This window comes from Panthera tigris, chromosome B4, assembly GCF_018350195.1.
Source record: "Panthera tigris isolate Pti1 chromosome B4, P.tigris_Pti1_mat1.1, whole genome shotgun sequence".
Taxonomy (NCBI): Eukaryota; Metazoa; Chordata; class Mammalia; order Carnivora; family Felidae; genus Panthera; species Panthera tigris.
The window spans coordinates 24,201,655-24,226,340 of record NC_056666.1 but is presented as its reverse complement, the minus strand read 5'-3'; the positions used below and the strand labels follow the sequence as shown (position 1 = coordinate 24,226,340).

The 24,686-nt window shown below is 41.3% G+C and overlaps 1 protein-coding gene and 1 long non-coding RNA gene across 5 annotated transcripts in view; one reads left to right on the top strand and one right to left on the bottom strand.

Annotated features, from left to right (window-relative positions):
• Window positions 1-130, bottom strand: part of LOC102970811 (amyloid beta precursor protein binding family B member 1 interacting protein) — a 98,799-nt gene extending 98,669 nt beyond the window's left edge. Inside the window, exon 1 of the mRNA XM_042991261.1 lies at window positions 57-130. The gene's annotated coding sequence lies outside the window, so the exon portion shown is untranslated. The remainder of the gene's footprint in view (window positions 1-56) is intronic.
• Window positions 131-255: 125 nt separating this feature from the next.
• LOC102956468 lies at window positions 256-7,352 on the top strand. Of its 4 annotated transcripts, XR_006219691.1 has the most exons (5): window positions 256-363; window positions 952-1,030; window positions 5,821-5,927; window positions 6,135-6,206; window positions 6,872-7,352. It is a non-coding gene; the product is annotated as an uncharacterized LOC102956468 (long non-coding RNA). The 4 variants fall into 4 exon arrangements; XR_006219689.1 differs by lacking the exon at window positions 6,135-6,206 and having other exon boundaries at window positions 275-363; XR_006219690.1 differs by lacking the exons at window positions 5,821-5,927; window positions 6,135-6,206 and having other exon boundaries at window positions 275-363.
• The last annotated feature ends 17,334 nt before the right edge of the window (window positions 7,353-24,686 follow it).

The following is a 24,686-nucleotide window of genomic DNA, read 5'->3' as shown; positions in this document are numbered from 1 at the left end:
CCCGAGGGTCCCGGCTGCAGCTCTCAGGGCGCTCGGACGGGGCCGGCGCCGCTTACCTCGACGGCTGCGTGGGGACTCGGCGGAGCTCGGCTGGGACTCCGCGCGGGCGGGGCGCGGGCCGGCGGCGGGGCAGCGGCGGGGCAGGCGACGCGGCGCACTGGGCTCCACCCGGGCTCAGGTCCGCCGCCTCGGGGAGGAAGTGGTGTCAGCCCTGCCCTTCCCACGCAGCGCGCAGACGTGAGGCGCCCGCCGCGCCGCTTTGCATCGAGGTGCCACGAGGGCGCTCGGTTCGAGACACACAGGGAGGAGCACGGGTGGATGCAGACTCTTGAAACTCGGGGACTGCTTTTTCCAACTAATCGGGTCTGTGCCTCACTGCTACACCACACCCTCGAAAGTTGTAGTTTTTTAAATTCTGAGAAAACTTGGGCCTTCCTCCCTCATCCCGCCCCTACGCGCGTCCCCTTCCCTCCGGAGCGTTCCCTAGCGAATTGAGCCTTCTCGGTCGCTCGCTGTATTAGTGACTAAGGGATGTGGGGCCAGATGATGGCTCCAGAAAACCCGAGAACCTCATCTATTTTGCAACGGTCTTCCTGAGTGTTTACTTCAGCCCTTTCTGCGCTTCCTCTTTCGATCCTGTTGAGCAAGGCCGGATCTGCCCGCCGCGCGCAGCCCACCCGCTGGGGACGCGGCGCGTGTGTGCGGAGCGCGGGGGGCCCCGCGCGTGCGCGCCTGCCGGCCCCTCCCCGCCCCCCGCGTGCGCGCCTGCCCGCCCCTCCCCGCCCCCCGCGTGCGCGCCTGCCCGCCCCTCCCCCGCACGGGTCCGCAAGGACGCAGGTCCCCGCGGGAGTCCTGGGTGGGGTTGCGGGGTTGGAGGTCGGATGTGGAAGGGCGCGCTCAGCGCAGCCCGTGTCTCAACTGTCGGATGGCAACCCTCCCCTCCCCCCAAAGCTTAAGGACACTGAGTTGGCGCGGGCGAAACTGTGAAAAAACAGGCGCTCTGACACGTTGCCGGTGGAACTCCAAAACGGTACGAACCCGGTGGCGGCGAATTCGGCAACAGCTATTTAACTTGCGTAGGCAGTTACCCTTTGATCCAGAAATCCCACTTCTAAGAATGTATCACAGTGATGAAAAGGATTGCATATACCCACGCCCATTCTTGGCCGCATGATTTGTAATAGCGAAGGACTGACTGGACGTAGTCCGAGATTCTTTGGGAGTGGAGCCTCCTGGGAGAAAGTGGGGAGATCCGAAAATACAGAAGTTAGAGACAGTTTGTAAGTGGGATTGAATTTACCGCGTCTTCCCTGTAGGGCCGTGTCTTAAAGGGCCTCCCCGCCGCCGTGTGGGGAAGGAAGGTGGTGGAGAAGACCTAAAGACATACAGATATATTAGACACACAAATCAATTAGGTAAATTAAGATAGTTCAGTCATTTATTTAATGAAAAACTATCAACTCATCTAAGAACAATAAAAATAGCTGTGAAGAAAATTCTTCCTGAGAAAGCAAGTTAACATTTACCATATTAAGTAACGTAAGTATTTTGAAGGGAGTTAAAAGGTGAGAGTGATGGTAGTAGGGATGGAGCCTTATATTAATTAGGATCCTCAAGGAAGAGCTTTTTTGATAAGTGTTAGTTGAGCCAGACCTAAAAGACACGAGAGATTAATTCATGTCGATTTTGGGATGAGAATGTTCAAAGGCTCTGGGTTAGGAAGGCACTTGAGACATTGGGAAAACAGCAAGGAAGCTAGTATGGATGGAGCACAGTGACAGGGAAGCAGGTGGTATATGAGATCAAAGAGGAAATTGTGGCCAGATAATGTGTGGTCTTTCTGGCTATGGTCGGGACTTTACTCTGAGACAGGAAGCAGCCATTGGAAGGTTCTGAACATAGTACTATATTGGAAAGTCAGGTGAAGCAATGGAGTGACTTTCACAGGAGAGGAAGAGAGCAGGCAATACCTCTTTGCAAAGTCATGAAAAGGAGCAGCCAGTCAGAGGCTTGGAAGAACATTCCAGGAGAAGAAAGAGCAAGGAAAGGTCTTGAGATGGGAACATAGAAGGTTAGAAAGAGGGCCCGTGTGTCTAGCATACAGCAAAAAAAGCAGGGCATTGGTAACAGATGGGGACAGAGAGGTAAGCAGGGACCACATTAGGCAGTGGCTTGGGGTCAGCCTTGAGGACTTTGAGTTTTATTCTGATTGCAGTGGGGAGCCATTGGAAAGATTTTAGGAAGTAAGTACATGACTGGACTTTTGCTGTACGTCATCATGCTGGTTGGTGATTGGAAATGGATCGAATGGAGCAAGACAAAGGGCAGTGAGAGATCATTCAGTGGGCTGTGGCAGTAGTCCAGGTGAAAGATGATGGTGGTTTTGGTTAGTATCCTGAAGATGGGGATGATGGGAAGAGTTTGGATTCAAGATATGATTTCAGAGCAGAATCACCAATGTTTGCTGATGGGCTGCCACGGGAGTGGGAGAGTGGCAGAAGGCATTAGGAATTGAGTGTAAGCCAGTGTGACTGGAGTCCTGAGAGCTCTGGTGTGAGGCAGGGCTAGACGAAGAAAGGTCAGTAGGGAGAGACCATGTAGGACCATGTGGACCACGTGGACCATGTTGAAGGTTGTTTTCTCATCTTAAAAGCAATGAGATTGTGTTAAGAATACTTTAAGCTGGCAGGATTTATGTTTTAGGAAAATCACTTTGGCTGTAGTTTGGGGAATTGACCAGATGAAGAGAAGAATGGGTGCAGGAAGATTTCTGAGCGAGGCTGGCTGAGAGATTTACAGTGGTTTGGACTACATTGGTGACAGTGGAAATGGAAAGAAATGGATGGACCTGAGAGATATTTATAAGGTAGTTGATAGGAGGCAGTGATGACTGGATTTGAACAGAGTGAGGAAGAGGGAGGAGCCAAGGATGACCACTAAGATGCAGACTTGGATAATGATGGATGTCATTGCCGTTCAATGAGATGAGGAACTCTGGTGGGTGCAGGGGGAGACTGGGGGAGGAGAAGATAGTGAGTGTTATTTTGAACAAGTTGAGTATTATAAACTTTTGAGACGTGTGAGTGGAGACCTCATGTAGAGAGATGTGTAAGGGGCTGATGCTCAGAGTGTGGTTTACAGTTAGAGATACACAGGTTGGCTAATCTACCCACAGGTGGCCATTGATGAGATAGATGGCTTAGGAGTAAGATGAGAAAAAGACCTTATGCTAAGCTTTAAGGAATGTCATCATCAAAGTAGAGGAAGTTGAGCCTGAAAAGGAGACAGAGGGAGAGCTCTGATGGGGTGGGAGGCAAACCAGGAGAAGGTGGTGTTGAGGAATTCACAACAGTGGGAGTGTGCAGCCATGTCTCGGGCTGTTAAGAGTAATATAAGATGAAGATCAACACGTGCCCATTAACTTGAGCTATATTAACGATCACAGAGATGTATTATCTTAAATGTTTATTTATTTTGAGAGAGAGAGAGAGAGCTGGGGAGGGGCAGAGAGAGAGGGAGAGAATCCCAAGCAGGCTCCATACTGCCACTGCAGAGCCCCAGGCAGGGCCTGATCGCACAAACTGTGAGATCACGACCTGAGCTGAAATCAGGAGTCAGGCGCTCAACCAATTGAGCCACCCAGGCACCCCACAGAGACTTATTTTTAATAGCATGTTGGGGCTGGAGGCCAGATGGGCTAAGGAGTGAATAGGTGAGCAAAATAACCCTTCTGAGTAGTTTGCCTGTAAAGAGGAGAAGGATAGGGAGGTAGAGAGTCAGGCATGTGAAATTGCGGAAGATTTTATTTTATTTTTTATATGGTTTTCAAGTAGGAAGAAACCAGATGAGATTGAAGGATTAAATATTAAAGAGAGAGTAGAAATGATGGATGGTGAAAAGTTTTCAAGTTCTTTTTTTCTTTGTAATTGAAATATAGTTTATAATATTATATTAGTTTCAAGTGTACAACATAGTGATTTGACAATTATATACATTATGAATGCTCACCATGGTAAGTGTAGTTGCCCTCATTACCATATGAAATTATTGCTATATTATTGACTATATTCTCCATGCTGTACTTTTCATCCCTGTGACTTATTTAATTTATAACTGAAAGTTTGTAACTCTTAATTCCCCTCACTGATTTTGCCTGACCCCCCAACCTCCTCATCTCTGGCAACCACCAGTTTGTTCTCTGAATTTGTGAGTCTGTTTCTGTTTTTTGTTTGTTCATTTGTTTTGTTTTTTAGATTCCACATATAAGGGAAACCATATGATAATTGTCTTTCTCTATTGGACTTATTTTACTTAGCATAATACCATCTATGTCCATCTGTGTTGTTACAAATGGCAAGACTTCATTCTATTATATATATACACTATATCTTCTTTATTCATTTATCTATTGATGGACACTTAGGTTGTTTCCGTATCTTGGTTATTGTAAATCATGCTGCAATAAACATAGGGGTGCATATATCTTTTCAAATTAGTGTTTACTTTTTCAGCTGGTAAATACCCAGAAGTAGAATTACTAGATCATATGGTATTTCTTTTTTTAATTTTTTGATGAACCATCATACTGTTTTCCAGAGTGGTTGCACCAGTTTACCTTTCCACCAACAGTTCACAAGGGTACCTCTTCTCCACATCCTCACCAAACTTGTTATACCTCCTCTTTTTGATGCTAGCCATTCTGACAGGTGTGAGGGGATATGTTATTGTAGTTTTGATTTGCATTTTCCTGATGATTAGTGATGTTGAACATCTTTTCATGTGTCTGTTGGCCATCTGTGATTCAGGTCCTCTGCCAATTTTTTAACTGCATTATTTGTTTTGTTGGTGTTGAGTTGTATGAGTTCTTATGTATTTTGGATATTAATCCTTTATCATATATATCATTTGTAAATATATTCTTCCATTCAGTAGCGTGCCTTTTGGTTTTGTTGATGGTTTCCTTCACTGTGCAAAAGCTTTTAGTTTGGTATAGTTCCAATAGTTTATTTTTGCTTTTGTTTCCCTTGCCTGAGGAAACAGATCCAGAAAAGTATTGCTATGGCCAATATCCAAGAGTTTACTCCATGTGTCTTCTAGGAATTTTATGGTTTCAGGCTTCACATTTATGTCTTTAATCTATTTTGAGTTTATTTTTGTGTATGGTATGGGGCTATCTAGTTTCCCCACCACCATTTCCTGAAGAAACTACCTTTTCCTCATTGTATATTCTTGGGTCCTTAAATAAAGAGAAATAAGATTTTCTGTATTTTACCAGAGGAAGAAAGGTGGGTTTAGAGTAGACAAGGAATTTCTTATTTTTGATAGCTGTGAGATAAGGAAGTTCTCATTTAAAGCCTCTATTGTCTTTTATATGGTAAGAAGAGAAGTAAAGCCTTCTGCTGGGAGTGTGATAGTAGGGACTATCATAGACTATCATAGATTTGGGGAACTGGAGAAAGTGTGACAAGGTCATTGCAGAAAATGTGACTAGAAAAATTTAATGAGATTTCCAGGCAGCCCGAGAATCTATTTGAAATCGGCGATGATGGTGGAAGCAATCTGCTCAGTCGTGTGACTCTCCTGCAAAGCTAGGTTCCCTAGGTTTGGAGAAAGTTTAGCTGCCATGGGAGTAGCTAGCTGAACAGGCCAGCTGGAAGGAAAGATTATTGTGGTCAGAAGGTAGGCGGATTGAATTTTCCTTCTGGAGATATCGACATTATTATGGGTGCTGACAATGTCCAGAATGTGACCATGGGCCTGGGTGGCTGATGTGACCAATGAAATGAGAGAGAGACCAAAGGATTATGTATATCTTCCCAGGTAACCGTTTAAGTCATCCAGGATTAGGGTGGCCCATAACTTACTGCTGAGACTGAGCCACTTCTGAGAGTACCAGAATGTTAACTGGGTGAGAAAGCAAGAAACAGGTATGATTCATGACTCTTCCAAACAAACAGAATGATGCTATGATTTAAAGTCATTTTAAAGGAAGATTGGGAGTCAGGTGTCAGAGCAGGGCTGACTGGGATTTGTGGAGATGACAGATCTGAAGAGGTGGACAGAGTAGTTTCCCCAAACGGCACGTCTCAAAAGAAGTTAGTTTGCTTTTTGCTTTCTTTTGTTTTGAATAAAAGGAGGAGCCACTAAAGGTCTGCCCACGGCAATGGGGACAATGGGCAACAGCAAAGTCACCTTCTGAGCTTAAGGTACATGGAGTGTGAAGAATAAACGATTTTTCCTTGAGAAAGCTGCAATGGACATGGTGTCCTCCAGGCAGAGTTAAAGTTCCAGGACAGAGGAGTGCACCAGGAATAGCCTCATGATACAGGAGTGGCAGTGAGAGAGTTTGGGATATGGGAGAGACAAGGGCTGAGTGAATCACAGGCAGGGAAGAACACAATGTCATGAGACGGTGGTGTGGGAGAAAGCCCCCTGGTGACTTCTTCTTTGTGGAGGGACCAGTGGAGCAGTCTTGCTGGAGTATCTCTGAGGACTGTGGGTAGTGGCTAGACAACGTGGGCTCTGGCACCATGGAGGAACACAGTTAAAGTTTAAGCTGAGTTGGATTTTAACTGTGTCTTACTACCTTACTCTTTCGGCATGTTTCCTCCTGGCCAAAGAGCATCTACCTTCTGACAAGGGACCTGTGTTGAGCTGAATTAAGATTTCTGCTACTTTGGGGGTGGGGAGTGGGAAGGTATTTTTTTTCTTTTGGTTTAGCACTTCATAAAGTTTTGCCAGTTCATTTTATTTGGATTGCCCTTAATTGTAGGGAATATTTGCCTCTGATTTAAATACACAACTTTAATGCCATCTGCAATGGACTGTGTTTTCCAAAGAAGGCCATGACTGTATCTCTCTTACCCATCAGGAAGTGGAGTCCCTTTCTCTCCCTCCCCCTTGAATGTGGGTGGACTCTGCGACTGCTTTGGCCAACAGAAGACAGCAGAAGTGATGGTGGACTTAGCACTTATTGGCCGGCAGCATCTCTTCCTGCCTCCTTTAGCCCTGAACACTCATGAAGGAGGCTACTCCATCAGAGAGAGAGACCACATGAAGGAGCACTGAGGCATCAGCCATGAGGTGAAGATGCCATCTTGGACACCCAGCCCCATCAAACCTTCAGAAGATCCCAGCCCCAGTTCTTATCCAAATGCAGGTACACCAGAGAGCATGGAGAACCACCCAGATGCATCAACCCACAGATTCCTGAGAGATCATGATAAATAGCTGTATCAAGCCTCTAAGTCCTGGTTTGTGCTCAAGGCTTCTTGGGGACCTCTGTGTCTCCTATTTGTGTCGTAGTAAAGCTTTGTGCTTTGACTTTTAAAATATAAACATAAAAACAATAACTGTTTGTGGTTTCTATTTTAACCAGTATACTATTATTAATTATATGTTTTGTATATAGCATATGTATTTTCTCTTGCCTGTTAACAAAATGTTCCCTCTGCCTGACCTCTGACCCTCTACTTGTCCTTTGGCCACTGTTCTCAGATATTCCTTTCCTTCCACACCCTGGTGATAGTGGGAGGAGCACCAGAAAGGCTGGATGGAAGAATAGCAGCAGGAGAAGGGTAGGGAAGAAAAGAGAGAGCCCAAGAAGGCTTGGGAGAGGATTTTTGGTGGGTAGCTGAGAGCAAAACAATGAGAAAGATATTTTGGGGACATTGCTGGGTATGAGAGAGGTAGAGAGTGAGAAGAAAGAGAGGAAAGGAGTTTTAAGACATGTGGACTTGATGTAAAAAGAAACTTGGCTGATGGTTTCTTTGCATTGACAGTGCACAGAGGCTATGCCCATGGGAGCCCAGTGGTAGGTTACTTAATAAGCATTAACATCTTTGAAATACTGAGATATATATGCATACACTGTATCTTCCCAGTGTATGTGTCTGTAAAGCAGTGATCCTTGCTACCCAATATCACTGAGTAAAAGTATAAAAGAAATGGAGGTTGTTTGATTTGCAAGGAACGAAATCTATTCAAACTGGCTGAAGCCAAAATAAGCTCTTGGAGAGAAGCTCTGGTAGCTCATTGAACTCAGACAGGAAGTACAGCCGGGCTGCTTGAAGGGTGATACTAAGAAGTAGAGGTAGACCAGGAAGTCTCTACTTTATTTTTTCTTTAAAAAAATTTTTTTATTGTGATAAAATAAACAAGACATAAATTTATCATCTTAACCATTTTCAAATGTACAGTTCAGTGATGTTAAATACATGAATAATGTTGTTCAGCCACCACCACCATCCACTCCATAGCTCTTTTCATCTTTTTTTTTTTTTTTTAATTTTTTTTTCAACGTTTTTTATTTATTTTTGGGACAGAGAGAGAGCATGAACGGGGGAGGGGCAGAGAGAGAGGGAGACACAGAATCGGAAACAGGCTCCAGGCTCCGAGCCATCAGCCCAGAGCCTGACGCGGGGCTCGAACTCACGGACCATGAGATCGTGACCTGGCTGAAGTCGGACGCTTAACCGACTGCGCCACCCAGGCGCCCCTCATCTTTTTTTTTTTAAACATTTATTTATTATTGAGAGACAGAGAGACACAGAGCGTGAGCAGGGTAGGGGTAGAGAGAGGGGGAGACATAGAATCCGAAGTAGGCTCCAGGCTCCGAGCTGTCAGCACAGAGCACGATGAGGGGCTCGAACTCACAAACTGCAAGATCATGACCTGAGCTGAAGTCATTGGCCCAACCAACTGAGCCACCCAGGGGCCCCGCTCTTTTCATCTTTTAAAACTGAAACTCCACACCCATGAACACTAACTCCCCTGTTCTCCCCTCCCCCAGCCCTGGATAACCCATCATTCTGCATTCTGCCTGTTTTTCAGTATTCCATGTAAGTGGAATCATATAGTATTGGTCTTTTTAAAACTGGCTTATTTTACTTAGCATAATATACTTAAGTTTCGTTCAGGTTATAGCTTAAGTCTCATTTGCCTTGCTTTTTAAAGCTGAATGATATTCCATATTATATATATATGTGTGTGTGTGTGTGTGTGTGTGTGTGTGTGTGTATACACACACACACACACATTTTTGCTTATTCATTCTTTCACTGATGGACCCTTGGGTTGCTTCCGTGTTTTAGCTATTGTGAATAATGCAAATATCTCTTCAAGTCCTTGCTTTCAGTTCTTTTGGGTATATACCCGAAGTGGAATTGCTGGGTCATATGGTAATTTTATTTTTAATTTTTTGAAGAACTGCCATACTTTTTCCACAGTGGCTGTATAATTTTACATTCCCATCACCAGTGCATAAGGTTTTGATTTTTCCACATCTTCACCAAAGCTTATTTTCTGTTTTTGTTTTCTTTTTTGATAGTAGCCATCTTAATGGGTATCTTACTGTGGTTTTGATTTTCATTTCTCTAATGATTACTGATGTTAAACATTATTTCATGTGCTTATTGGCTATTTGTATATCTTCTTTGGAGAAATGTCTATTAAGTCCTTTGCCCATTTTTTAATTGGTTGGTTTGTTTGTATATTCTGGATATTAATTCTTTATTAGATATATGATTTGCAAGTATTTTCTCCCATTTTATGAGCTGTCTTTTTACTCTGTGGATATTGTCTTTTGATACACAAATTAAAAAAAATTTTTTTTAATGTTTATTTATTTTAGAGCGAGAGCATGAGCAGGGGAGGGGCAGAGAGAGAGGGAGACATAGAATCTGAAGCAGGCTCCAGGCTTTGAGCTGTCAGCACAGAGCCCAACATGGGGCTCGAACCCATGAACCACGAGATCACAACCTGAGCCAAAGTCAGACACTTAACTGACTGAACCACCCAGGCGCCCAAGATACACAAAACTGTTAAGTTTTTGTGAAGTCCAATACATCTGTTTTTAATTTGGTTGCATTTTATTGGTGTCATGGCTAAGAAATCATTGCTAAATCGAGTGTCCTGAAGATTCTGAGCTATGCTTTCTTCTAAAGTTTCATGGTTTTGGGTCTTCCATTGAAGTCTTTGATACATTTTGAATTAATTTTTTAACAATTTAATTTATTTTTAGAGAGAGAGACAGCATGCAAGTGGCAGGGGGGCAGAGTGAGAGAGAGAATCTTAAGCAGGTTCCATGCTCAGCATGGAGCCCAAAGCAGGGCTCGGTCCCATGACCTGATCATGACCTGAGCTGAAGTCAAGAGTCAGATGCTCAACCAACTGAGCCACCCAGGTACCCCTTGAGTTAATTTTTGTATATGTTGTTGGGTAAAGGTCCAATTTTATCTTTTTATATGTGGTTATCCATCTTTCCCAGCACCATTTGTTGAAGAGACTGTCTACCCATTATATGGTTTTGGCAGCTTTGTCCAGAATCATTTCACCATATATGTGTGACTTTATTTCTGGCCTCTCTATTCTCTTCCATTGCTCTACATGTCAGTCTTTATGCTAGTACTACACTGTTTGATTACTGTAGCTTTGTAGTAAGTTTTGAAATCAGAAAGTGTGGGTCCTCCAGCTTTGTTCTTTTTTAAGATTGTTTTGTCTATTCAGGGTCCCTTGGGAATACATACGAATTTTAGGATGGGGTTTCCTATTTCTGCAAAAATGCCATTGAGATTTTGATCCAGATTGTACTGGATCTGTAGATTGCTTTGGGTAATATTGACATTTTAACAATATTAAGTCTTCCAATCCATGAACGTGGGATGTGTTTCCATTTAGTTATGTCTTCTATAATTTCTTTAAGCAATGTTTTGTGGTTTTCATTGTATAAGTCTTTCAACTCTTTGCTTAAATTAATTCCTAAATACTTTATTCTTTTTTATGCTATTGTAAATGGAATTGTTTCCATAATTTTCTTTTCAGATGGTGTGTAGAAATGCAACTGATTTTTGCATGTTAACTTTGTATCCTGCTACTTTGCTGAATTCATTTGTTCTAACAGTTTTTGTTTGTTTGTTTGTTTGTTTGTTTTGGTGTGGAATCTTTAGGGTTTTCTATAGAGGAGATCTTATCATTTGCAAACAGAGATAATTTTACTTTTTCCTTTCCAATTAGGATTCCTTTTATTTCTTTTTTGTGCCCAGTTGTTCTGGCTAGAAGTTCTAATATTATGTTGAATAAAAGTAGTGAGAGTGTACATCCCTGTCTTGTTCTTAATCCTAGAGGAAAACAATTTCAGTCTAACACCATTGAGTGTGATATTTGCTATGGGTTTTCAGATATGGCTGTTACTAGGTTGAGATAGTTTCCTTCTATTACTGATTTCTTAAGAATTTTTATCATGACAGGATGTTGAATTTTGTCAAGTGCTTTTTCTCTATCCATTGAAATGATCATGTGATTTTCTTTCCCTTTATTCTGTTTATGTGGTATATTATATTGATTGATTTTCATATGCTGAACCACCCTTGCATTCCAGGGATAAATTGCACTTGGTCATGGTGTTTAATCCTTTCAACATGCTGCTGAATTTTGTTTGCTAGTGTTTTGTTGAGGATTTCATTTCTCTTTTTGTGCTCATATGATTTATGTCTAATATTCTCCACCTAACTCCTTTTTTTCCTCTTTTGCTGCAAATTAGCTTTTTTGCTATAGGTCAAACATGGCCACTGCCTTGGAGCAGATCTCATGGAATCCAGACTCTGAGATAGAGATTTCTGTGCAGAAAATTTGTTGCAAATGATCTCAGGAACAATGCTTGCAAAGGAGTGAAGGAAGAAGGATGGAGACGGAGAAGTTTGGCTATGATATATTGGCAATAGAAGCTTTAGCCAATTCTACAGAGAGCTTTAAGAATGGGAGGCAGGACCTTTGCTTGCCCCTTATTAACCAGCCATTGGATGCTGGCTGTCTCTGGGGAGGAGGCTGTGCCCTTAGACAGAATGTTTCCCTTTGGTCAAGGACAGTTTCTGGAGAGGGACTCAAGTATAAACAGTCAGCAGCTACCACTGCTATAAAGGAGACATTGAACCTGGGGCATCCATTCAGCTACCTAGTCCAGATTGATGTTCTGTCACATCTCAAACACCAACTGGGACTGAAGAGAGTTATTATGTTCCATTTTCAAATTCCTGGGAGCTAGAATCTGATTGGCCATGTTTTATTAGGTATCTTATGATCAGCTCTGGCTCTGGAAGTGAATTTTTATGAGGTATATTATCTCCTAGGTACTGATATGTTTGCTGATATCCAACTATCAAAACAATTGTAATTTGTCTTTGAATGTAAATGCAAATTAGTAAAGATTTGGTAGTCTCTAAAGCAAATATTATTTGCTTAACATTTTTGTGGAAGAGCAGTTATGATTTTGTTGAAATAGTGGCAAACATTTAGATAAATATGATTCTAAAAGTCAGTGTTTGTACAGGGAGGGATGTGTGGGTGGAGAGGTCATGTAAAAAATAAGAAACATCCAAACCCACATTTATCCAGAAGACAGACTGAATAATTACCTTTTAACAGCATTTTTGTTTACCATCTCTACAGTTTTACCTTTTCCAGAATGTTCCATACATGAAATAATACAGTGTATAGCCTCTTCAGATTGGCTTTATTCACATAGCAGTATGCATTGAAATTGATCCAAGTCTTTGTGTGGCTTCACAGCACATTCCTTTTGTCACTAAAAGGTATTCTATTGGATAGTTAGACTGCAGTTTGTTTATCCATTCACCAAGGACATCTTGATTGGTCCCAATTTTTGGCGATTATGAATAAAACCACTTTGAACATTCACATGCAGAATTTTGTATGGACATAAATTTTCAAAGCAGTTGGCTAAATTCCTAGGAGCATGATTTCTGGCTCATATAGTAAGGCTGTGTTTAGCTTTGTGTGAAACTGCCAAACCATCCTCCAAAGTGATGGTACCATTTTGTATACCCATCAACAATAAATGAGAGCTCCTATTGTTCTTCATCCTCACCAGCAAATGGCATTGTCAGTTGTTTTGGATTTTAGCCATTTTAATAGGTATGTGGTGGTATCTCACGGTCATTTTGATTTGCATTTCCCTAATGACAAATGATGTTGTGCATCTCTTAATATGCTTACTTATTATATACATATCTTTTTTTGTGTGAGGTGTTGTATCTATCCAGGAGAAATAAAAGCAGGGGTCTCTGGGTGGCTCAGCTGGCCAAGTAAGCATCCAACTCTTGATTTCGGCTCAGGTCAGGATCTCACTTTTTGTGGGATAGAGCCCTGCCTCCGGCTCTACACTGACAGCAGGGAGCCTGCTTGGGGTTCTTTCTCTCTCTGCCCCTCCCCTTTCTCTGTTCACACTTCTGTGCTCTCGCTCTCTCTCTCTCTTTCAAAATAAATAAATAAACATTAAAAAAAGCATTTGTCCACCGGAAGACCTGTTACATGAATGTTCATAGCAGCTTTGTTTGTAATAGCCCAAAATTGAAAACAAATGAAATGTTCATCATAGGTGAATGGGGAAACCAATTAGACCATGGAATACTATTCTCCAAAAAAAAAAAAAAAAAAAGGAAGAAACTACAGATACACCCAACAAGGTGGATGAATCTCAAAATAATTATGCTGAGTGACAAAAGCCATATTAAATAAAGAATGCATGTTGTTTGATCTCATCTAGATAAAATTCTTGAAAATTCACACTAATCTGTCCTGAGTGAAAGCACTGAGAAGGGGAGGGAAGAGGGAAAAAAGAAGGATGGGGGAGACACAGGAAACTTTTAGGAGTCACGAACATGTATATAATCTTGATTTTTTTTTTTTTAATTTTTTTTTCAACGTTTTTTTATTTATTTTTGGGACAGAGAGAGACATAGCATGAACAGGGGAGGGGCAGAGAGAGAGGGAGACACAGAATCGGAAACAGGCTCCAGGCTCCGAGCCATCAGCCCAGAGCCTGATGCGGGGCTCGAACTCACGGACCGCGAGATCGTGACCTGGCTGAAGTCGGACGCTTAACCGACTGCGCCACCCAGGCGCCCCTATAATCTTGATTTTAATGATGGTTTCCATTTAGTGTGTACATATGTCAAAACTGATCAAATAGTATACTTTAAATATATGCAGCTTATGTCGATTGTACCTCAGTAGAGCTACAAAAAAATTCTTTGCACCTTGGACTATTCTTTAATTCATGACTGCAAAAATGTAATTAAAAACATATATTAAATTTTAATTAAAATCTTATTCATCAAAATAAGGGAAAATTTAAATTGTAAATATTAATATTTATAACAAATATTGATAGATAAGGAAGGATCACTGCTTTAGACTTTTTAAAGCTGAACATTTTATTGTTGGAAGCCTTGATCTAAAATACAAATAAAAGAGAGAGAGAACATAAAATTGTATGGGAAGAAATTGGAAATCAAATACTACAAATGTTTTGGAAGCTCTGTGAAATACCATAGGCTACAACAAGCTTCTGGATATTGCAGAGCCTTACATGTACTTCAGGAAGGTGATAAAATAATAGTAGATGTGTTTCTACAGCAAAGAGGGTTTTGTGCCAGGACTGAACACTGAAAAAAAAGCATATGACTTAAGAAACACTGGTGTTACATATTTTTAAAGTTTAGAGCACAAAATTTACTACAGGTCTTTTTCATCCAAATTAAGTTCTTTTATCTTCCTTTTTGCTAGATCCATTTGGCTCCTGGTAATAGAAGCCAAAACACACAAACTTCTCAGACTATCTAGCAAAACTCTATTTCAAGTTACTTTTTGTAAGCAGTATAAGATAGAGCTTGGATTATTTGCCGCTGTATGTCTTGCCTCCCTGAACTGTCGTTCTTTGTTTACATAAAATTTAAACTTGCCTTTGTACTTAGGATAAAATCTAAACTCTTTGACAATATCATTAAGACTTTATAAGATCTGGGGCACTTGGGTGGCTCAGTTGGATAAGTATCCAGCTCTTGCTATGGACTCAAGTCATGATCTCTTGGTCATGAGATCAAGCCCTGCATCAGGCTCCATGCTGAACATGACGCCTGCTTGGAATTCTCTCTCTCTCTCTCTCTCTCTCTCTCTCTCTCTCTCTCCCTCCCCTCCTTTTCCCTCTCCACCACCCTGCTTGCGCACACACACACACACTCCCTCTCTCTCTCTCTCTCTCTCTCTCTCTCTAAATAGATAAACTTAAAAAAATACTCTTGTTTTAAAAAAGGGAAAAAAAAGATTTTATAAGATCTGCAGCCAAGCCCACTTCTCCAACTTCATCTTAGAGTTGTCTGTCCCCATAGAAAACTAAGTTCAAGGCATATTGTCTTCCTCTTTGTTCTTGAAAATTGAAAACTGTTCTTTGCTGCCAGGAATGCACGTCTGGTTCTTTGAATGACATCTTCTTGTCCTTTTAGTCTGAACTTTATGATGACGTGTTGCCTTTGTTAAGTAAGCTCCACGAAGATCTGGAGAAGTAGCTGAAGTGTGAAGAAAGGGGCACCAAGGGAACTTAGGCTCCATTTCTCCTAGCATATCTTCTTAGACTGGTGCCTTTTCTAAGAGTAGTGTGCACAGGCTGAACCTGCGAGCAGACTGTGAAACATAAGGTCAGAAGATGTTTTTTTTCAATATTCTCACCCTATCCACAACTGTAAAATGAGGCCAATAATGTTTTCCTGTTTGAATTGCAGGGTTGGTGTTCAGAGAGCATATGCAAGATTGCTTTGAAAGCTGTAAATAGACACAGATGTTAATAAATTCAGGTTAATGTGGTCTCCACACTAGTGGTGCCTTCCCTTGTGAATTCTGCCAAGGACAAAGTCAGCTCAATGTGCTTTGAGAAGAAGCCCTCGGTAGGCATTTCATTGCCTATTCTGGGACCTCAACAGATTCTGCACTCCACTACTGCTCCTGTAGCAATCCTCAGACACCATTTTTTTTTTCAATCAATACAGCAAAAAATATATTTTAAGTGGGAACCTTTTCTCCTTTCCTCCTCCATTCTCTTTCTCCCTTACCTTTCTGCTCTCCCTCTGTCCCTCCCATCTTCCCTTACTTCTCATCTTTGTCAATTGAAGAAGGAATCTGGTCAAACTGAAAAGTTCTATATGAACAAATGAATTTGAAGCTCAGTAAAATACATGGCAGAAGGTGCTGGTGTAATCAAATGACAAAGCAGAGTTGCTAAGACCCCACAAAATCTCTCAACTACTTCTAGTTTTCTTTGCTTTATCCAGTTTTAAATCCTGTGATCTCAGATAAAAGTATATAAAATAATTCATTGTTGGGAATTTAAATTTCTAATTAGATCCATATCAAAATTATTTCCCCACTTTTTAATTGTAACTCATTCTTAGTGAGGGACAAAGACCATACTGTCTCCTGAGCCATGCTTACAATCAGTCAGTGAGGCAATTGGTAAAACCACTGTTTCTGTCTACAGTTCTCTTTAATTTCAGTTCCCATCCTTATCTCAACTGATTCCAAGTTTTTCTTATTATTATTTTTAAAAGTACTGTTACTCAAATTTTTTCCTTTATTTTTTCCTTTTGCATGATGATATGACTTTCTTTCATTTGAATCTTGTGATGCTAATCCCAGCAAACTCCCAAGGACAGGGTCACACAGTCTGGGTCCCCTGGCAGTCTTCCCCTTCAGTCTATGGAAACGCTCTTGGTTGAAAGCTCTCCGTCCTGTCTTTACCATTCTGGGCACACAGGAGAAACGCTTGGCTACTTTCCATATCATGCTGGGTAAAGATTCTGCACCCAATTCCAGTGTGTGAGGGGAGTGTTCCCCACACCAACAGGCAATTCTAGGACACTAGCTGCCCCTCCCCCACAACTTCAGATGCCAGTCTCATGTGGGATTCTGACTCATCAGCTAGAGATTGGAAGTTCCTACAACCCCCTCCTTGGGTTTGATTAATTTGCTGAGGCAGATCACGGAACTCAGGAAACCAGTTTACTCCCCAGATTACTGTTTATTATGAAAGGATGTGACTCCGGAACAGCCAGATGGAAGAGATGTGTACAGGGCATGGTATGGGGAAAGGTCACCGAGTTTCCATGTTCCCTCTGAGGGCACTATTCTTCCTAAACTGCCATGTGTTCACCAACCTGGAACTTCTTTGAACCCTGTCTTTTTGGGGTTTTTTTGATGGAGGCTTCATTCCATAGGCACGATCAATTAAATCATTGGCCATTGGTGGTTGATTCCAACCTCTAGCCCCTCCCCCCTCCCCAGAAATCGGTCCCACCCCTCTCTTCATGGTTGGTTCCCCTGGCAGCCAGCCTCCATTTTTGGGTGCTTTCCAAGTCACTTTGTTAACATAAACCCAGTTATGGTGGAAAGGGGCTTGTTATGAGTAACAAGACACCCATTTCACATTTATGACTCTGAAGTAATTTGAGGAACTGAGGACAAGAGACCAAATATTACAACAGAAGATACTCCCATTGCTCTTACTGCTCAGGAAATTCCAAGGCTTTTAGGAGCTCTGTGCCAGGAATCAGGACAAAGACCAAAATTATATTTCTTATTACAAATCACAACATTACGCTGGGGCTCAGGGTTGGTGAGAGGCATGTTTTGACCCATCTTCTTTGGCTTGCCATGCAACTATCTTTAGTTTCCCAGTTGTGGGGGTTTGGGGGGAACACTGGCTCCTTCCAAAGGCAAGCAGGTTGGAATCAGGGTATAGGTCCACCTGAATCAGGACTCTTATTTTTGCAGACTTGGCTGAAAGGCTGGGCAACCCATTCCAACTGCCTTCTCTGTTCCTCCCAGACTCTGTCTTCCCACCCAAGCTTTGTCTCATTGGAAGCTGGAAATGCCAGTGGGAAAAATGAATTCTGCTCAATCACATACTATTTCAAATCTATTTTTCTTACATTTTGTGTTATAGACCATCACTAGGCTCCAATATCCATTGTCTTCTTATATAATATGGAATTTTGGAAAATGTGTCCAGCTTCCCTTGAAGCTACTTGCAGCCATGTGAATAAATTTTGGCTCACGAGGGAGAAGTGAAAGTATTATTTTGGACTTTTGAGAAGCTCCCTTAAGATGTGTCTTCATTCATATCCTCCTCCCTGTTGCTTAAAATGCAAACCTTGGAGAGGCTCTCTTGGACCATGAGATGACCTTGAATATAGAAGCCACACACTAAGGATGGCAGAACAGCAACTTAGGAGGTGCCTGGGTGTTTGAGGGCTTTGTGGAGCAGCTGCATTAGTCCTAGACTGTCTACTTCTAGATAGTTATTTCGTGTGGGAATAAGCCCTGTGTGAGTAAGCCCCCAATTTTAAGATCTCTGTTGCATTAGTGTACAAGGCTGCCATAACACAATACCAAGGATGGGTGGCTTAAATAACAGAAATTTATTTTCTCACAGTTCTGGAGGCAAGAAGTCCAAGATCAAAGTGCCAGAAATTCAGCTTATGGTGAGGCCTCTCTTACTGGTTTGCAGATGTCCATCTTCTTTCTGTGTCCTCACATGGGCTCTTCTCAGTACACATGTAGAGAGAGGGAAGGGGAAAGAGGAGGAGGGGGAGGAAAGGAGGTAATCTTTGGTGTCTCTTCCTCTTCTGATAAAGACACCTGTTCTATTGAATTAGAGCCCACCCTGATGTAACCTTCATTTAACCTCGTATAACCTGCAATTACCTCCTTATAGGCCTTATCTCCAAATACAGTCACAATGAGGGCTTTAATATATGAAATGGGGGGACCAGTCCATAACACACACAGAAAAATGATTCCTATCTAATATGCCCAGCAACCTTCACTTTTGGGGTTTAAGAGCAAAGAAATTGGCTTAAATTTTCTTATATATATTCTTATTTTTTTTTCTTATATACATTCATATGTTTCTGACACTGGGAGCTTGATGGCTGAAATTTCCAAGCCACAAATAAGATACTTTGTCCTCTAGATTTGCTGAAACAGCCCTGCCCTACAGACCCTCTTGCTCATGCATGGATGTCTGGGCTGAGAAGTGGGTAAGATCAGGAAAGTATCTAGTTACAGGGAAGTATATGTGGAGGTGGAATTCTGGTGAATATTATCTGGACACACTACCATGCACTTCACCTTTTCTCAGTGGGACCTCCACCATGTAGTCAGAATGGCCTCTTTAATGGTCTAATTTGACCAGGCCACTCTTCCTTCAAAATTAGGGTACATTTGATCTCATCTGTATCTATCCAGACATTTTGATTTAGGGATATTTTAGCATGGCCTAAAAAAGAAATTATTAAAGTTTCAACTTTTTTTTATTACTAAGTAGTGTATGAAACAGATATCCTCACTGCATGCCTGAATTTTCCAACTCTAAGATTCCGCACCCTGGAGTGGGGGTTGGGGATGGTGTAGAGAGGGGAGGTGAGAATGAGGGGGGATCATGGATCAAAACAAAAAGACTGGGTGGATGAAGATGGACTGGGGTTCGGTGCCACTTGGAAACATGGAGGCATAGATAGTTCCTTACTCATTCACTTAAATCAATCTGGCAGAGGATTTGCTTTGTTCTCTGAGAATTAGATGCTGCTGGTCAGCAGACTCCCCAGTTTCTCTGTTAATGTTTCAATGAGTGTAGGCAGTTACTTATGATAAGTATTATACTTTGGTTAATAATGGGACTGTATTGAGTTGAACAGTGTCCCCTCAAATTTGTGTGTACTAGAACCTCAGAATATGACCTTATTTGGATCTTTGAAGATGTAGTCAAGTTAAAACAAGGTCATACAGGAACAGGTTGAGTCTTAAAATACAATGGCTGGTACCCTCATGAGAAAAGGGAGATTTGGATAGACATAGAGGACACACAAGGGAAGTGGCCATGTAATGACAGAGGCAGAGATGGGAGTGATGCAGCTATAAATCAAGGAATGCCATGCACTGATTACTGGTGAGCACCAGAAATTAGGAAGAGGCAGGGAAGGATTCTTCCTGAGGGCCTTCAGAGGGAGCATGGCCCTGCTCACACCCTGATCTTGAGACATCGGTTTTTCAGAACTGTGAGAGAATACATTTCTATCATTTTAAGCCATCCAGATTGTGGTCATTTGCTACGACAGCTCTGGGAAGCCACTATAGGCACTTTTTCTTTTAAACTCTAGAGAACAAACACATCTGCCTTTTAAAGTTGTAATTGTGCTAATCTTATTTGATTGGGAATATATTAGGCATTAGTCTAATCCATCTGAAACCATCTAATAACAGTTTTGAAAGGTCTTGGAGACAAATTGAAGTCTAATTATATTGTTATGTAATTTATGAATTGTGGAGGTAATACAGGCTCATAAAAATTCAAGGAAATCAAGGGCGCCTAGGTGGCTCAGTGGGTTAAGCATCCAATTCTTGATTTTGGCTCAGGTCATGATGTCATGGTTTTGTGAGTTTGAGCCCTGTGAGCTGACTGCACACAAGCTGCTTATGATTCTGTCTGTCTGTCTGTCTCTCTCTCTCTGTCCCTCCCCCACTCATTCTCTCTCTGTCTCTCTCAAAATAAATAAAATTTTAAAAATATTTTAGGGGAAAAACTGAGAGCTTTCCCCCTAAGGTCAGAAACAAGACAGGGATGTCCACTCTAGCCACTGTTATTCAACATAGTATTGGAAGTCTTAACCTCTGCAATCAGATAACACAAAGAAATAAAAGGCATTCAAATCAGCCAGGAGGAGGTCAAACTTACACTCTTCGCAGATGACATGATACTCTATATGGAAAACCCCAAAGATTCCACCAAAAGACTGCTAGAACTGATCCATGAATTCAGCAATTTTGCAGGATATAAAATCAATGCACAGAATTCAGTTGCATTCCTATACACCAACAATGAAGTGACAGAAAGAAATCAAGGAATCTATCCCATTTACAGTTGCACCAAAACCATAAAATACCTAGGAATAAATCGAACCAAAGATGTGACAAATCTATACACTGAAAACTATAGAAAGCTTATGAAATAAATTGAAAGAAGACACAAAGAAATGGCAAGAGATTCCATGCTCCTGGATAGGAAGAACAAATATTGTTAAAATGTCAATACCACCCAAAGCAATTTACATATTCAGTGCAATCCCTATCAAAGTAACACCAGCGTTCTTCACAGAGCTAGAACAAATAATCCTAAAATTTGTATGGAACCAGAAAAGACCCCGAATAGCCAAAGCAATCTTGAAAAAGAAAACCAAAGCAGGAGGCATCACAATCCCAGACTTCAAGCTATACTACAAAGCTGTAATCATCAAGACAGTATGCTACTGGCACAAGAACAGACACTCAGATCAATGAACAGAATAGAGAACTCAGAAATGGACCCACAAATGTATGGCCAGCTAATCTTTGACAAAGCAGGAAAGAATATCCAGCAGAATAAAGACAGTCTCTTCAGCAAGTGGTGCTGGGAAAACTGGACAGTGACATGCAGAAGAGTGAACCTGGACCACTTCCTTACACCATACACAAAAATAAACTCAACATGGATGAAAGACCTAAATGTAAGACAGGAAGCCATCAAAATCCTTGAGAAGAAAGCAGGCAAAAACCTCCTTGATCTTGCCCGCAGCAACTTCTTACTCAACACGTCTCCGGAGACAAGGGAAACAAAAGTAAAAATGAACTACTGGGACTTCATCAAAATAAAAAGCTTTTGCACAGCGAAGGAAACAATCAGCACAACTAAAAGGCAACCGACAGAATGGGAGAAGATATTTGCAAATGACATATCAGATAAAGGGTTAGTATCCAAAATCTACAAAGAACTTATCAAACTCAACACCCAAAAAACAAATAATCCAGTGAAGAAATGGGCAAAAGACATGAATAGACATTTCTCCAAAGAAGACATCAGGATGGCCAACCAACACATGAAAAAATGCTCCACATCACTCATCATCAGGGAAATACAAATCAAAACCACATTGAGATACCACCTTACACCTGTCAGAATGGCTAACATTAACAACTCAGGCAACAACAGATGTTGGCGAGGATGCAGAGAAAGAGGATCTCTTTTGCATTGTTGGTGGGAATGCAAGCTGGTGCAGCCACTCTGGAAAACAGTATGGAGGTTCCTCAAAAAACTAAAAATAGAACTACCCTACGACCCAGCAATTGCACTACTAGGCATTTATCCAAGGGATACAGGTGTGCTGTTTCAAAGGGGCACATGCACCCCCATGTTTATAGCAGCACTATCAACAATAGCCAAAGTATGGAAAGAGCACAAATGTCCACCGAAGGATGAATGGATAAAGAAGATGTGGTATATATATACAATGGATTATTACTCGACAATCAAAAAGAATGAAATCTTGCCATTTGCAACTACGTGGATGGAACTGGAGGGTATTATGCTAAGTGAAATTAGTCAGAGAAAGACAAAAATCCTATGACTTCACTCATATGAGGACTTTAAGAGACAAAACAGATGAGCATAAGGGAAGGGAAACAAAAATAATATAAAAGCAGGGAGGGGAACAAAACAGAAGAGACTCATAAATATGGAGAAAAAAACTGAGGGTTGCTGGAGGGGTTGTGGGAGAGGGGATGGGGTAAATGGGTAAGGGGCATTAAGGAATCTACTCCTGAAATCATTGCTTCACTATAGGCTAACTACCTTGGATATAAATTTTAAAAAATAAAAAATAAAGTTAAAAAAAGATAAATAAGAATCTAGAAAAGCACAACAACATTACAACAGAATGTAATTGACATTTATAAAATATTCTACCCCAAAACAGCAGAATAAACGTTTGTCTAAAGTGCCCATGAAACATATGCCAAAAGAGACTATATCTAGGCCATAAAGCAAATTTAAAATAGCTGAAATTATACAGTGTTCTATGACTGCGATAGAAGAAATAAATAAAATTACTAGAAATAAAAAAAATATTTTAAAAAAATTGAAGGAATACAGTAATGAATGAAGTATAAAGTGCCATTATTGATATGGGAATTAACAGTGGAATAAAGGCTTGGGATGATTTAATAATTTTAAAAATCAGGGCTTTTATGTTTTGACAAGGTAATTTTTGTAGTGGCTGCAGCAAAAGATGCCTGCGTCCAAAATAGCTGTATGCAGTTAGTTCTGATTTGCAATTCATCACTTACAGGACTGAATCTTAATTCCTTGGCAGATAGGGTGACCAGTTAATGTATGGTCCAACTGAGACACTTTTGAGAGTGAGAGGAAAAGCTATTATCTGAGATAAATAGGGACTGTCCTCGGTAAATTAAGACATGCAAAGCTTTTCACAAAGTGAGTACTGTCTTAATGCTCCCCAAACTCCCAAACTCCAGAAGTACTGGGCAACTTCCAGAACTGTGTGCCTGCACGTACAAAGTCCTTTGCTTCTGTTTGTGGCTGAATCTCAACACAAAATGCAATCTCTTCTGTAAAGCCTTCTCTGGCTTTTCAGACGTAGGCATTTGGTTCACAAGTCCCACAGGTACAAACACCAACTTATCGTATCATATTTCTTCATTTGCATGTCACACAGAATGTAATTTACTTGAAGACAGGCATCTTGTCTGTTCTATGTCTAGATCTCCAGTTGTTAGAGAAGTCTTTGGTTCCATAAACACTTGTTGAATTGAATACGTAAATTAGTTACAAGATTGTTTTTCCCTTTAGGTTTGTCAAAACGATTAAAGAATAATTCCAGACATGCTATAATATTAGTTAGGATCAGGACAGTGAATAAATTCTTGAATTAATACATATAGGCTTGAATGCTAGGACAGTGAACCAACAATGAAGAATGTTCTTTTCTCTCTCTTGTCGACCTTGAGCCTGGTCTGGAAACTCTGCTGTCCAAGGCTGTTAGAAGTCCAGGATCCTTCTGTTCTGTTGTTTTGCTGTGTAGATATCCACAAGATGTTCACAGGAAATCTTCAGCAAAGACATTTATTACTTTCCAAGGCTTTTTGGAGTCAGAGTTGTGTTTTTTTTTTAATGTGCCCTTATACTGTGACTGACCTTGAAGTAGAAAAAAGCAGCTCCTATTTACGCAAGTCATGGAGTCTTTGCATGGTGAAGTTCTGAGATTCATTTATTTGGCTTATTATTCTTTGCGTGTAATGCAGGCAGACCAGGTCCAAGGGCCCGGGGCCTGGTGGGGAGGGTCCTACGGGACCAGCCAAGGGGGTCCTTGGTGTTGTGCAGGATGGAAATCAAACGTGAGCCAGCAGGAAGTGTGAGCAGAGTTTATTGAAGATATATAGAGAGAACAGATATAGAGAGAGCATCTGGGAGACTCAGAAAGGAAAGAATAGAGAGTTTTATCTTTGCTTGGGGTCTGGGGTTTTTATTCACAATTGTGGTCTGGTGTACCTATCCACTCAGGCATCCAGGAACTGGTCAGGACAAGGACAAGGGCCAGGTGTCTATTATAAAGTCACTTACTCCCTGGTGCCAGGGGGACTGGATGTTGAGATGTCTAGTGCCAGTGGCCTGGAATATGCACATGGTCACCTTGTGCAGTCATTCCTTAGATGTTCTTTGTCATTCTGGAAGACTCCAAAGAAATCATTAACTTCTTGTACCCTACAAGGAGGACATATATTAAGGCATGTGTAAGGCAGGGGTGCAGGACCTAGCAAGAATAGAAGCAGGGAAAGGAGAAAAAATGGTTTTCTTTTATGGGGTCCCTTCAGTTTCTCTATCTCACATTTGTACGTTGAGATACATTCTAAAGAGTCTTGATTTATATCTTCAAAATGAATGTTCTTTCTTTTGTGGTCAATGACATTAATGCTCATAGTTTTTAAGGGAAAAAGGGAAATCATCTTTA